This window comes from Protopterus annectens, chromosome 1.part0 (assembly GCF_019279795.1).
Source record: "Protopterus annectens isolate FY-2018-M chromosome 1.part0, PAN1.0, whole genome shotgun sequence".
Taxonomy (NCBI): Eukaryota; Metazoa; Chordata; order Ceratodontiformes; family Protopteridae; genus Protopterus; species Protopterus annectens.
In genome coordinates this window covers 1,763,833,922-1,763,848,700 of record NC_056725.1, presented here as the reverse complement: position 1 = coordinate 1,763,848,700, position 14,779 = coordinate 1,763,833,922, and the positions used below count along the sequence as shown (strand labels likewise).

At 40.4% G+C, this 14,779-nt stretch overlaps 1 protein-coding gene across 4 annotated transcripts in view; it reads left to right on the top strand.

The window, feature by feature from the left end:
• CFAP206 (cilia and flagella associated protein 206) overlaps positions 1-14,779 on the top strand; it is a 1,515,781-nt gene that overhangs the window by 130,938 nt on the left and 1,370,064 nt on the right. The window lies entirely within an intron of this gene.

Here is a 14,779-nt window from a genome sequence, read left to right as displayed (position 1 = left end):
CTCTATTGTAGATAGGTATATGCTATTCTGTGCATATATTCCTTCTTCAGGTTTTCAGGTCACCTTCTTCCCTTCCTTTTATAGAGGTGGGTTTTTCCCTTTCCAGTGGTTCTGGAGTTATTTTTGGGTGGGCATAGCTTACAAACGAGATCTGAGGTAATACCGCCTAGCATTGTGGGATATAAGGGGAGCCTCGAGCCGGTGGAACCAACTCTCGAGCTTTTAGAGTGGAGTCGGGCGAGGTCGGCTCCGAACCCATCCAGCAAGAAAGAAGGCGAGAAGAAGACAACTAACATGGAACGTTATGGTAAGAACATAACTTCTATTTTTAAGTGGAGTCTGAATACATACTAGTGTAAACTTCCATCCCTGCTAATAATCCCTTATTATTATAAATCTGTTGTCTTTCTTTTCCTCTGCTATCACTAATGGAGCCCCTCAAGCAACCAATATTATTACCCTCCTTCCCTTTTCCTTGATAATCTGCTGAATATCTCTTTTGAAACCCTTCCTTTCCAAAATGTGCATGCTCATTTATATCCAAATGTGTCTTCTGTAACATTAGTATTTGCACCTTACACATCTTAATTTAAATTCAGCACTCTATGTTTTTGTCTGTATTTGCAGTGCCATTTGTATTCCATGATGATATTGATAAGGCAGTCATTCTGACAAAAACAATTACTTTTGTACATTCTGTATAATAGTTCTTTTGGATATATGTTTCCAGCTTGCACTTTGCCTGCACATTCTAATGATCAGCAGGCTGATCTTGCATGCAGTTGCTGTTTCTCATCTCTGTTTGAACCCATGTCATATTTTCCCAGATTTTTTGCTTCAATAAAAACACTCACCTAAATACATTTTTTAAATCCCTAATTCTTTTGAATTCACAACAAACACACAAGTATATGCACTTTATGAAATGGGAGGGGGCCAGTTGCCTGAAATAGACAGTTACACCCACAAGCTTCGCCTGTTCTAGAGTTGTTATTTATGCTGGAAGCACATGCTAAAATCTGTGTTCTCTTCTGCACAGATACCATCTGTCCCCATCCTGTTTCTATTGTCCTCTCAGATGTCAGAAATAACTTGCATACTCTCAATTAAATGATTTTTAGCAGCAAGAAAAAGTGCACTGTCTGCCTCTAAATGAATACACTAAATCGTGCACTGTTATATTTAATACTGAAATACTAAGGCTGGAAGGGGCACAAGTACTTGCAAAACTGTTCACTTTTCTCTGTGTCAAACTTTCATTTATTTTCACAGAACTGCTTGCCAGTTCCCCTTTAAATACTATGATGTTTCTTATGTAAATGCCTCAGAGCACATTGCTGAGTCATTTCCTGATTAATTGCTTGCACCTGTAGACTTACCATCTCCAAGTGCTTGTACTTGCTAGTGGAAAACCAGCTAGTATCTTTGCAACTGCAAGACATGGCTCTTTTTATGTTATAGAAAACTACAAATTTTCATGTGTTCCATTTTCTAGACAGTTTATTGGGAAAATGTGCTTGTCTACAGCATAAATTAAGAGCATTAATATATATTCCATCTGTATAAAAGCAGGAGAATGTATTATATTTTAATAAATATATAAAATAAAAGTTCACTTTACATTCTCAGCAGTCCAAGATCACAATATTCAACTATTTATATCAAGCCTTTATCTTGTTGCTGTACTAACCACGGCGGGTATGTTACAGTCAAGAAAATGTCCTTTTTTATTTTAAATTTTAACATCACTAGCATTGATAGCAATCACTGATGAGACTTCCCTATCTCACATCTAAAATACCTCTGCATTCTGTTCAGAACTATTTTACACTGTAATTTATTTTAAAAATGTATTATACACATGTAACTACAAACTTTTTTTTTTTAAGCACAGGTACATTCTCAGTCCCTTCACTGCCCTTGTAAGTATAAATGACAAAGTGAGTATTATGCTGTAATGTCTTCCTACACATTTAACATAGTCCACAAACTAGAAAAGTATTTTAACCAGTTTGTCTTGCAGAAGAACAATTTTCATGTCTATATTGCATGTTGTGGAAATGACACTTTACAATTGCCCCATTTGTTTTCTGCTTTCACATTATTGCTGGTATTCTTTCCCATCATCTTGATCTTATTTCTTCTTCTGCTACAAGTTATTCAGGAGCAACACTTTCTGCTGATATGACTGCATATTTATTAATATAAGTCTTGGCCTATTACAGGCTGATCTTTCAATTAAGAAATCCTACTGTAGAGTATCAGTGTAGTAGCTTATTTATACTGCCTTAAAATGACTGAAATATATTCCTTCAGGTTTCTCTGGTAATGCAAGTTTTTTGCACATACTCTGTCTTCTAACTAATGGAAGCTTTATATTCAGTCAGTCTTTTCTTCATTTCAGCCGCTAAGTTTTACAGTTTTGTCAGTTTATCTGAATAGCTGCTTAAAGCTTAATGTTAAGTTGTCTATCTCGCCTTCATTCTTGCTGGATGGGTTCGGAGCCGAGGATCGGCTCCGACTCGGCCAATACTAAAGCTCGAGAGCTAATTCCACCGGCTCGAGGCTCCCCTATATCCCACAATGCTAGGTGGTAACTACTCAGATCTCGTTTGCCGCTTAGCTGACGAGGTGCTTTTCTACCGGTTCTGGCAGGTTAGTCAAAGATTTAATTCTAAAATTTTCAATCTTAGACCCCTAGTACTCTTTTTTCACTAAAACCTTTAGTTTTAAATACCCCTTTTCCTGGTTCGACAACTTTGTTGCCCTTAATGCCTTCTTTTATTTCCCTTTAGTTTTAGGCCTTAGGCCCCTTCTAGTCCCCTTGTGTGACTGGTATTTTATTTTTAATTAAGGCCTGTGTGTGTGTGTGTGTTTTTCTTGGACCTTTTATTATGTCTAAGGAATCGAAGGTCTCAGGCTTCAAGAAGTGTGACTCGTGCTGTCAGAAAATGTCTCTGACAGACGGTCACACTTCTTGTGTGTATTGCCTGGGACCTTTGCACCTGCAGGACTCTTGTGCTGTTTGCCATGGTTTTAGCCCTAGAGTCCTGCAGGAACGCAAGAATAAATTAATCTTGCGTGGCTTATTAAAGCCTGAAGGCCCCCCGACTCAGTCTGTGTCGGGGAAGCCTTCTAAAACTTCCAAACAGTCGGCTCCGGTTTCTGAGTCGACTTCTGGAAATGTAAAGTCTGCTTCGACATCGGCTCCGGCCGGAGCCGATGTTTCCAAGCCTCATACTGTTACCTCAGCTCCGGCTGGAGCCGAGGTTGATAAAACTCCGTTGGCTCCGATACTCTTATCGGAGCAACATTCTAGGAAGAGATCTAGATCCCCCTCTATCAGCTCCGTGCACTCGGCACCAGGAGCCCCTTTTCTTTCTGAACGGAGCCATAGAACACATTCCTCACGGTCTTCCAGGCTATCTGACCATGGTTTGCAAAGGGTAGTGAGTAGACTTCTCAAGTCCGAGGCACTGGCCCAAATGCTGCATAGCTCGACTCAGCAGTCAGTGGCTATTTCTGTTCCCCAATATATTCCTCCTCCGACTCCTTTGAGTTTGGAGCCAGGGCTTGTCGGAGCCATGACTGTCGGTGCGTCTGATCCGATACATTCCCTTTCGGCTCCGTCGTCTGCTCCGATCTCCTCCTTGGAGGGATCTCGGCGCCGAGCTTCCCTCATCGGCTCCGAGTGGCATCGGACCCTTGTCTGACCCCGCTCTCCCTCTCGGGGCTTCGGCGCTGGTGAGTTCAGCTCTGACATCGGCTTCGGAGCCATCCCTGTCGGTGCCGGGGGGGTCCTTGTCTCTTCGGAGCGGGGACCTTCGGCCTTGCCTGATAGGGGTGCCTTCGAGGTCATGCGGAGCGTGCTAGAACCAGGGTCTGCCCCACAGTCGGCTCCATCAGCCCCTCCATCTACAGTGGCTGCGGTGATTTCTACCCACCCCCTTGCATTAGACCGCAGAGAGCCAACTCCTCAAGTTTCCCCATTGGGAATTTCCTCCTCTTCCGAGGCCTCTCCTGAACCGGTAGGAGATCCCCCTAGGAAGAGGCAGTGCAAGAGGAAGCACATTGACTTCCCTGAGTCTATCACCTCTGACACTGACTTAGAGGAATCTGAAGGTTCCCCTCGATCCCCCTCTGAGGATGTCTCCTTTGCTGACATCCTTGAGATCCTGAAACAGAGAGGGAACTGGCCAGCCCTTAACCCTTCGGAGGATGAGTCAGTGTATCTTGAGGCGTTTGGCTCTCTCCCTTCTACCTCCTGGGTGTCCCTTCCCTTTGACCCCCTTATGGAAGTGGTGGCAAGGAAGGCCTGGACGGCTCCTGATTCAGTGGAATCCACCCCGAGGAGGCCATCTAAATTTATTACTGCCCCTAGAAATAAAGATTTTTTATCCAAAGGTGTCCCTGTTGATGCCATGGTGGTGGCTGCGGCCACTAAGAAGGAGTTAGCTGATCCTTCGGTTCCTGTCCATCCTCCTAATAAGGAATCTAGGACCATGGACAGGTACGGCAAGCGGATGTTCTCATCAGCGACCTTTTCAATGCGGTCGCTGAACTACTTATGCCACTTCACTCGTCTCCAGAGAGATTTACTCAAGGATATGGCTGAAATGATAAAGGATCCTACAGCTGAGGGGTTCCAAGACAGAATGAACTCCCAGTTGGCAACCCTGAATTCCATCGTTAACTCCTCCATGCGGCTTGTCTCATATGCTGCGGATGGGGCGAGTAGAGCCGCAGGCACAGGTGTTGCCTTACAATGTCACGCCTGGATGCGGCTGTGCAACTTTGCGGACCCTTTCAAGGCGTCCTTCACCAATTCTCCCTTTGATGGATCATCCTTGTTTGGTCCACAGGTGAAGGATACATTGACCAGGTGTGAGGTAGAAGGTAAGACTCTCTCTGCCGTAGGAGTCAGTTTTTCTACCCCTTCTAGACCCTATCCCAAAGGTCAGAGGGGAGGAAAGATGTGGTTCCGTAAACAATCCCAGGGAGTCTCATCTGACGCAGAAGGTCGATTCCCCTCTAGAGGCAGAGGGGGGAATAATAATAGACGCCGCCCTAGAGGCAGAGGAGGTCCGCAAAACCAGAGTAGCAGAGAAATGTTCTCTGATAAACCCTTTCAGCATCCCTGAGGGGCTGCCCAGCTGTCCACCTTCGGAGGCAGTCGGGGGAAGGTTATCCCTGTACCCAAAAGCCTGGCTTTCCCTTACTCAAGACAAATGGGTACAGTCGATCATATCCGAGGGTTACAAAATTCCCTTTATTCACATCCCATCCCAACCCAAAAGATCCCTTCCAGACGTTCCACCCAGTCTAAGGGAACAAGCAGCATTAGAAATTTCAAAGCTGCTATCAAAAAGAGCTATCCAATCAGTCCCAGCAGACCAGCAAGGATCCGAATCTACTCCAAATTCTTTTTGGTACCAAAGAAAACAGGGGACTGGAGACCCATACTGGATCTCAGCTACTTAAACAAGTATGTCAGGAAAACAAAATTCTGGATGGTCACGCTACAGTCCATTCTACCCTTCTTGGGTCAGGACAATTGGATGTGCTCGATAGATCTTCAGGACGCGTACTACCACATCAAGATGAACAGACGCTCCAGGAGATATCTCCGCTTCAGGCTGGGAGCCAGTCACTACCAGTTCAGGGCCCTGCCCTTTGGTCTCACTACAGCCCCCCGTGTGTTTACCAAATGCATGGCAGTGGTCGCGGCTCACTTGAGACGTCAAGGATTCCAGGTGTTTCCATATTTAGATGACTGGCTCCTTACCGCCACCACCAGACATCAGCTTCTTCTATCCAGGGACTTCACCATCCAATCTTGCCAAGCTCTAGGCATTTCAATAAATTTCGAAAAATCTGCCTTGTCGCCTTGTCAATCAATTACCTTTATAGACGCCACCTTAGACACACTCAATCTTTCAGCCAGACTCACAGAACAGAGAGTGTCAGACATTCGAAAACAAGTTTCCCTTCTCTTACAATGCAACAAAGTCAAAGCCAGACTAGTTTTGAAGGTGTTAGGACTCATGGCAGCAGCTATTCCCCTTCTCCCTTTAGCTCGCTTCCACATGAGGATCCTCCAATGGATGCTGTTTACTCAATGGTCCTTTCAACAGCTCCCGATGTCCCATACCATATTGATAACTCAATCATGCAAGAATCAACTGTCTTGGTGGATCACATCACCTCAAGTTCTCCAAGGAAGACCCTTCATCCCCCCCCCCCAGTCGCCACGTTGACAACAGACGCCTCCCTGATCGGGTGGGGGGGCATTATCAGGGCAGGACAGTCCAAGGCACGTGGCAACCTTTCGAGTGCCACTTGCACATAAACGTCTTAGAGATGAGAGCAGTGCTTTTAGAGTTGCAAGCCCTTCACGACTCTCTTCCCACTGGGACTATTGCAATTCAGACAGACAACATGTCCGTAGTGTGGTATATCAACAAACAAGGCGGAACCAGATCATACCCTTTATGTCGAGAGGCACTCAGACTTTGGCAATGGGCGATCTCTTCTCAGCGTTTTCTGATAGCAACGCACATTGCCGGGAAATCCAACGTTATTGCAGACAAGTTGAGCAGGGCAATTCTCATGCCCCACGAGTGGTCTCTAAAGAAATCAGTTTTAGAAGAAGTATTCCTAATATGGGGCCAACCTTGCTGTGATCTTTTTGCTACTCCCCAAAACAGCAAGTGTCACAACTTCTTCACTCTCTTCCCGTTAACAGGCCATCCCACCAGAGACGCTCTAGTCCACGATTGGCCCCGGGGACTTCTATATGCCTTTCCCCCCTTTCCACTGATATCTCAACTAATTCAGAAAGCCATCGCTTTGAGAGTGACAATGATCCTCATTGCCCCTTACTGGCCTTGACAGATATGGTTTCCGTTTCTTCATCGTTACCTTTTGGAGCAGCCTTGGCATCTGGACCCAGTACCAGATCTGTTAACCCACCAATCGGGTCAGCTGCACCAATCTCTGCTTTCTCTAAACCTCACAGCGTGGTTTCTCTGATTCCAACCTTAGCCAGGCTTCAATCAATATCTCGCTCGCTCCGAGATATCTTGATAGCCTCTCATAAATCTTCTACCCGGAAGATTTATAGTAGCAAATGGAAACGCTTTGTTTTTTGGGCAACATCAAAAAACATAGATCCCTTTACTGCACCTATCCAGTCTATTCTAGACTTTCTAGCAGAACTCTTTCATTTAGGATCATCTGCATCTACCATTAAAATTCAATTGGCTGCCATATCTAATTTTCATGTTGGTGTCTCGGAGTCTAGCATCATGGCTCACAAACTCTGTAAAGCCTTTTTAAGGGGCGTATTTCTTCTCAAACCTCCAATCAAAGATCCCCCACCTCAATGGGATTTGAACTTGGTTCTGGCATCCTTAATCCTTCCTCCCTTCGAACCGGCGGCTTCATGTTCTCTGAAGTTGCTTTCTTGGAAGACACTTTTTCTGGTAGCTATAACTTCAGCGAGAAGGGTATCTGAACTCCATGCTCTGTGCAGTCGTCCTCCTTACTTAATGTTTCACAAAGATAGGGTATCCCTCCGTACTAATCCATCCTTTTTACCTAAAGTTTCCTCTCAAGTAAACCTAAACCAAATTATTGATCTCCCCGTCTTTTTCCCCTAACTATTCAAACAGGTCAGAACAAAAGCTACATTTTTTGGATGTTCATCGCCAACTTAGATATTACTTAGACAGGACTAAGCAATTTAGGAAATCTGATCAATTGTTTCTGTCGTATGCGGAAGGGAAATTGGGCCTTCCTGTTACTAAAGTATCCCTCTCTAGATGGCTCACCTCTACAATTACCTTCATCTATGAGATCAGACATCAAAAACTACCCTCAAGACCTAGAGCTCATTCAACTAGGGCATTAGCTACATCCGTAGCTTTTCAGGATAGGCTGCCAATAGATTCCATTTGTGCAGCAGCCACCTGGGCTTCTCCTCATACCTTCATTTCACATTACAAATTGGACATGGTTTCCAGAAGCCGTGCCAACTTTGGTTCCACTGTTCTCAAGAGTCTGTTCCGATAGGCCACCCGGGGGCTAGGGACGCGGTCCCATCCAGCAAGAATGAAGGCGAGATAGACAACTGAACATTAAGAAGTTATGTACTTACCATAACGTTCCATGTTAGTTGTCTTCTTCTCGCGTCCCACCCTCCTTCCCCCAAGCCTGGACAGACCGACAGGAATTCAGTTTGTGTTCTTCCTCTGGAAGTCGTCATTCCCACACGTTCTTCCACCTCCTTTTCTCCTTTCTTAGGTCTGCGATACCTTTCACGCAGGTTGTTTGAGGTGGGTTTCCCTTCTCCATTCTATGGAGACTAGGGTTGCTTGGTATAGCTATCAAACGAGATCTGAGTAGTTACCGCCTAGCATTGTGGGATATAGGGGAGCCTCGAGCCGGTGGAATTAGCTCTCGAGCTTTAGTATTGGCTGAGTCGGAGCTGAGGATCGGCTCCGAACCCATCCAGCAAGAAAGAAGGCGAGAAGAAGACAACTAACATGGAACGTTATGGTAGGTACATAACTTCTTATTCTATTCTTTACAGCCTATTGTCATTTCACTTTCTAATTTCCACTGTCTCACTTATTTTAAATGTCTATGAATGCATTTGATTTATTTTCCTTCTAAATTACTGGAGGCTATCTCACATACCAAAGATGAAACTTGAATTGTTTTTTTGCTGAACTGCAAGACGATTCCCTGCCAGAATTTTTTCTTCAGTTTTTTTTAGTTGATTTTCTCTTAACTTCTTTGGATTTATTCTTTGCTGAAATCCAAACAGTGTAGTGACTAACTAGTTACCAAATTTTACTCAAATTGTTAGCTTTTATTTATTTATTTATTTATTTTTACACTGGGAGAACTCTGATCAACCTTCTTTTCATAATGCAGTCATCCTGGAATCTTCAAAAATAGAGGATTAAATAATCAGTCTGATAAACTGCTAAGTTTGAATAAGTCAAAAACAGAAATAAAAGAAGTAATGACAGAAATGTAGGAATCAAATGACTTCTTTCAGAAAATGGTTGAGATAGAAGATGGAGCATGGAGAGAAACCTGAAGTTTTCTACAGTACCAGAGAAGTAAGAGAAAGTGAACTGCATTTACTTTATGAAGGCACAAAAATAAATAAATAAATAAATAAAACAACTGGACTGCTGTTTCAAAGGAGGATTTGTTAACTGAGATGATGCATCACACTTATGCTCTTAATTTAGTCTCCATAAAGAAACCAAGTCCCATATGGGTCAAAGTATAGTCATACCAGCAAAAGGTGATGCTTCTGACTAAAGTATGGGAAAAAGAAAGGTGTTGAAAGTTGGTGATGTGATGCTATTTATGGTAAAGACTATTCATATTATGCTATACAAAAGAGGAGTACATTTATTCTAGTATGGCTATGACCATGCGGTGAGATTTAAACTGCTGTACATAGCGGTCTTTAAATATTTTTCCAGTTGTGTCAGAAATGTTTATAGAGGTATATCTGGTTTTAGAGGAGAAAAATGTTTAGTCAACAGAACTCCAGTCAGCAAAGGGAAGAAGACTTTGTTTCTGTATCCTACACAAGTAAGAAAGGCCCAAAAGAGACTGTGCCATTGGAACTTTTTCACTTGTTCAAAAAATATATGTAATTGAGTGAAAGAGAGAAAACCAGGAGTGGACCGTAAGAATTAGAAGAAGCTTGAATTCATATCAAATGCCAGTACTGCAAGAAGATGAGGAACAGGAGGAAGACTAACAAGTGAACTTAACGAACAGTAGAAAAAATGAAAAATACTAGTCTCACTGTAAGCTGCTTAAGCTTATGGGAAAGTTGAAAAGCATGTATCTCGTTTTGTGCCATTCAGGACAGAGGGTGAGGACTATACAGAAGATGAATAATTCAGTGAGTTTGGTAAAACAGAGAGGGAGCTCTTGAGTCTCAGCTCACTGTGTGCTGTTTATTTTAAAATACGCTGGGGGCTAATGCATGTGAATCTCATGTTGTGCTTCCTTATGAAGGAAACAAATGGGGGAAAGAATTTTTTATTTATGCATTTTTTAAACAAGAAACATCTTTATTATGACTCATGGCATAAGCAATCATACATTTATATGAATGAAAACAAACCATATTGTCATAATCATAGTTGCAAGCATTTTACATCATAAACCATACTGACATAATTTTAGTTGGAAACATTATACATCACTTATAATCTACCCAACCATTGTCAGTCAAACATCACATAGCTCATTCAAATCCTGCCTTCTTTTACAAATCATTCCTGCCCTATATTTATTGTTCCCACAATTCCCATTTTTTCCAATGTAATTTGCTCCTACCCCTTTCTAAAGATCCCAATGCCAGTTGTTTTATCACTTACTATATTCACTACTTCTAGCATAGTTGGTTTAGACTTTGATTTCCATTTTCTGATAATTGCATTTTAGGCAGCCACACATTATACTATCAGAAAATATGTTTCCAGTTACCTCTTTCTTCCCCATTGCACCTCCAACATTTGCTGTCTACCTGTGGAAAAATTCTCTGGTGTCTATTTGGGGTATATAAAATATCTGTGTAAACATTTCCAAGTAAAAAACCTAAATCTTCTAGATTTGTTTGCATATTTGGGAGACAAACATATATCCAATCATTGTTTCTTTGAGAATTGCTTATCCAGTCTCTCTTCCCAATCCCTTCTAACCTCCTCTGATTGATTCTCATAGTTATCATGCAATATTTTATATGCTCTACTAATTATTGCTTTCTTATCGGCAACTTCTTTTCTAGATTCTGCTAAAAACTCTACCAGTGCTAGTCTTTTATTTAGGACCCCCCGCATTTATTTCTCTTTGCCTATACTCTGATATCAATCCTTGATAGGAAGGCAATCTCTAACCTGCAGTCCAAATAAGTTCTTGGCATCTTCCCATTCTCTTACCTTTCCCTCTCTAGTTATTTGCCGCCAATAACTTGGCTCCTTTCACCAAGGCTAGAGGATAAAAATGTTTTATTGGTAAGCATTTTCATACTATATGCACTTCATCAGACCACAAAAACAACTAGAAACTTTGATTTAAATATTACATTCAGTTGCCATAAACTCCCAGCTTACTATGTTAAATTCTTTCTGTGCATCAAGACCTACCAACAGTGGTGTTTTCTTAAATTCTGCTTCCCTCTGGATCATCAATGTTCTGTTTAATGTTGTCATGTTTTCTTCCCCTCCACAAAGCCACACTGATCCATATCTATCAATTTTGGCATCACTTTTGCCATTCTTTTAGCCATTGAAGACATAAACACTTTATAATCATGGTTTAGGATTCAAATGGGCCTGTAGGAAGCCGGATCTGATGGATCTTTACACTCTTTAGGTATTAAAGCTACCACCGCTTTCTTCCAGGATGTTGGTACTTCTCTTCTTCTTAAAATACTATTAAAGAAAACCTTCCAGATCTTTATATTTTTTCCCCTCCTAGATTCCAAAGTTCCACAGGAATACTATCTACTTCTGGGGCCTTTCCTGTAGACTGGTTATATATCACCATTTTTATCTCATCTCCCCCTATCCTAACTGTTAGTAATTGAGCCTCGTCTGCCTCTAACTTTGGCATATTTAATTCTTCCATAAAGATTTCCATTAGTACCTTTTCTTGATTTCCATATTTTTTGCTGCTTTCTACAGACTTTCATAGAATTTCTGAAATATTTCTAATACTTCTACTGGATCTCTTGTTATTTTTCTTATTATAGGCTCCGTATTTCTGTTGCCTGAGTTGTTGTGCTAAATGTTTTTGTGCTGTAGAGTTATTATAAAAAAAAGTTGCGTAACAGCAAACTTTCTAAACTCATGCATATTATCAAGGTAATCCCTTATATTCTGTTTAGCATCCTGCAGTTGATCCTCTTCTTGTTCTGTGAGATTCCCCCTATTTTGCAATACTTTAATATTTGTCAGTCCATCTAAATAATGTGTTTCTTTTTAACCATATTTCCTTTTCTTTTATTTCCACCCTATTTTTAAACTCCACTTTAATTTTATCCCACTCTCTAGCTATATTTTCAGAAGATCTAATCTTTTCTAATGGCTCCTGAATAATTTCCACTACCCATTCCTTAAATTCCTCTTTTTTCAACAGATATGCGAGAAAGTGCCAATGTGTCAATTTTATTTTATTACCCTGTGCTTTTATTTTAGTTATTACTGACACATGCTCTGAAATAGTTATTGAGTTCATATCAAGACCTTCAAATAAATGCATGTGTTCCTGTGAAATGTAAATTCTATCTAGCCTAGCCCAGTTTTTGTATCTTGGGGAATAATATGTAAATTCACTACTAACTCCTAGTACTGAATTCACATCTTCCATGCCAAATATTTTCATATATTTCTTCAAAAATCTACCCTTGTTTGTTATATTTTCCCTTCTGGTCACCCCCAGACACATCTTCGCTGTTGAAAATCAAATTCCAGTCCCCAGCTATAAGTAATATTCCTTGCTCAAAGCTGATTATTTCTCCCAGACTTTTCTTAAGCTCCATTATAGCAGTTTTAGTGGAATATAAATACATGTCAATGTAATCCTCTTCCCTTGCCAGTAGCCCCTTAGTACTACAAATCTACCATTATTATCTTTTCTATCTTCTATCACTGTTGGAGTTCCTACTGCAATCAATATAAGTATTCGTCTTTTTATTTGTCCCAGGTATTCTGCTGAATAACCATCCTGAAAACATTTCTTTTTCAAATTCACTTTTATTTCTTTCCAAGAGTGTCTCCTGTAGCATAGCTGTTTGCACTCTACATTTTTAATATTGTTCACTACTGTTTCTTTTTTGTATTTATCTGTGAGACCATTGACTTTTAAAGACATTACAGAAAACATCATTTTATTAAAAGGTTATTATTCCCACCTTTTATGTATAACAGATTTTTTCATTAACTGTCTAGTTCCAGCTTTTGTATTACATGCATACACTGTTTGGCAGGTTGATATTGTATACAGCTGTTTCTTGTCATATCCATTTGAGCCTATATCACATCTTACAAAATGTTTTGTTTTATTGAGATCCTTCAAACAAAACAACAAGCACACCCACAATACCCCCATAAAACGTATTAAGTCAATAATAACAAAAAGAACTATGTACATATTCAAATATTGAAGTTTTACCCTCTTAATAGAAACAAATGTTCCAAACTGACAGCCACACTCAGACTTGAGTGAACCTAAAAGGTTATCCATGTTAAGATGCATAGTACAGCCTGTGCTTCTACTAAGTGCTGTCTGGTTTTGAATTATCTTTATAGCTCTCTCACCTAGAAAAACACTTGCATGCTTTCAGAGAACATAAACTCCTTAGCCATTTCTCTTTATCAGATTGTCTTTTGGAGACATGAGGACCAGAAATGCTACTAAGCATGCATTTATTTGCTAGAAAAAAGTCATTATAATATTCAATATTCTTTTTCAGTTATTTGTTATTCTTTAAAACTTGTTACTAGATCAAGGTAAGAGCCTTAATCCAGTCATTCCCCTAAGCAAGAATGAGAAAAAGCAAACTAATTTTTCTTTTGTCATGTTCTTTTAACCGGTCTTTTGTTACTTCCTTTTTTTTTTTTTACATTGCATTACATACATGTCTTAAAACTGAACAAGGAGAAAGAGAAGAAGGGAGAGAAAAAACAGCAGCACTTGGTTACACTGGTACCCCCATTACATTTAAATTAATTGAGAAATGTTTAATTTATAACATGCAAAGAAAATCGTGCACTATCAAAATAGTACTATTAAAAATAGTTTTACTTACAGTTAACTTTATCCCTCCTCTTCCCATCTCCTAAGTATTTTTCTGAACATTAATGACATGAAGTATGGCATATGCTTTAGAGTCCCCTACAAATTTAACAAAGTCCAAAAAGTCCAATATTTCCAGATTTTCTTATTCTTTTATGTTTTACAAATATAAGTATTACTCTGTAATCCCACATTTGTCAGTTTTGAAGTTACTGTTTTTTTTTCTGTTCATCTCCATCTCCCACATCCTATACCTGCTTCACTTCCAACATACTCTCAATTCTTCTAGTCAATGCTTGTGCTTTTTTTCCTTCTCTCCTGCACTTTCCATTAAAATATTAGAAAAGCTTTCACTGGCACAGTCTCTCTGTGGTCTTTATTACCAGAAGAACATGGAGCAGATCTCCTTCTGTTTCACAGCTCATTTTTTTGTTGGACAAACGTTTGTATTTCCTCCTTACCATCTACTTCATCAAAAAATGATCTTGTCCATTCAGGGCAGAATATTTTGAAGATAGCTAGGTACATCAGTTTGAATCTCATGCATGGTTCTCAGCATTTGCTGAATAATAGAATTTACTCCTCTTCTGCATAATGTACAATGAGTAGTCTGCATGGTGTACAATGAGTAGTCTTTCTCCACAAACAATTTGCTGTCTCCCACTTTTAGTACTTTGTCCTTCTGCTACAATTTTGTCAGAATCAACTCCGTCTGCTCTTAGGGTTGCATCTTTACTATTAAAGGTCGACGTTGCTTTCTCATAACCAGGTTTGGAGCATACACATGATGTGCCCTTACAATTAACAACTCCTGCTGTGGAATACCAATCCAGTTGCTTATTTGTGCTTTCATAAAATTAATACAGTCTGTTCCTTCCAGCTTCTCTGGTACAGCAGAAAATGCTTGCTCTGTCCTCTAATTCTATTATTTTTTTTTAAA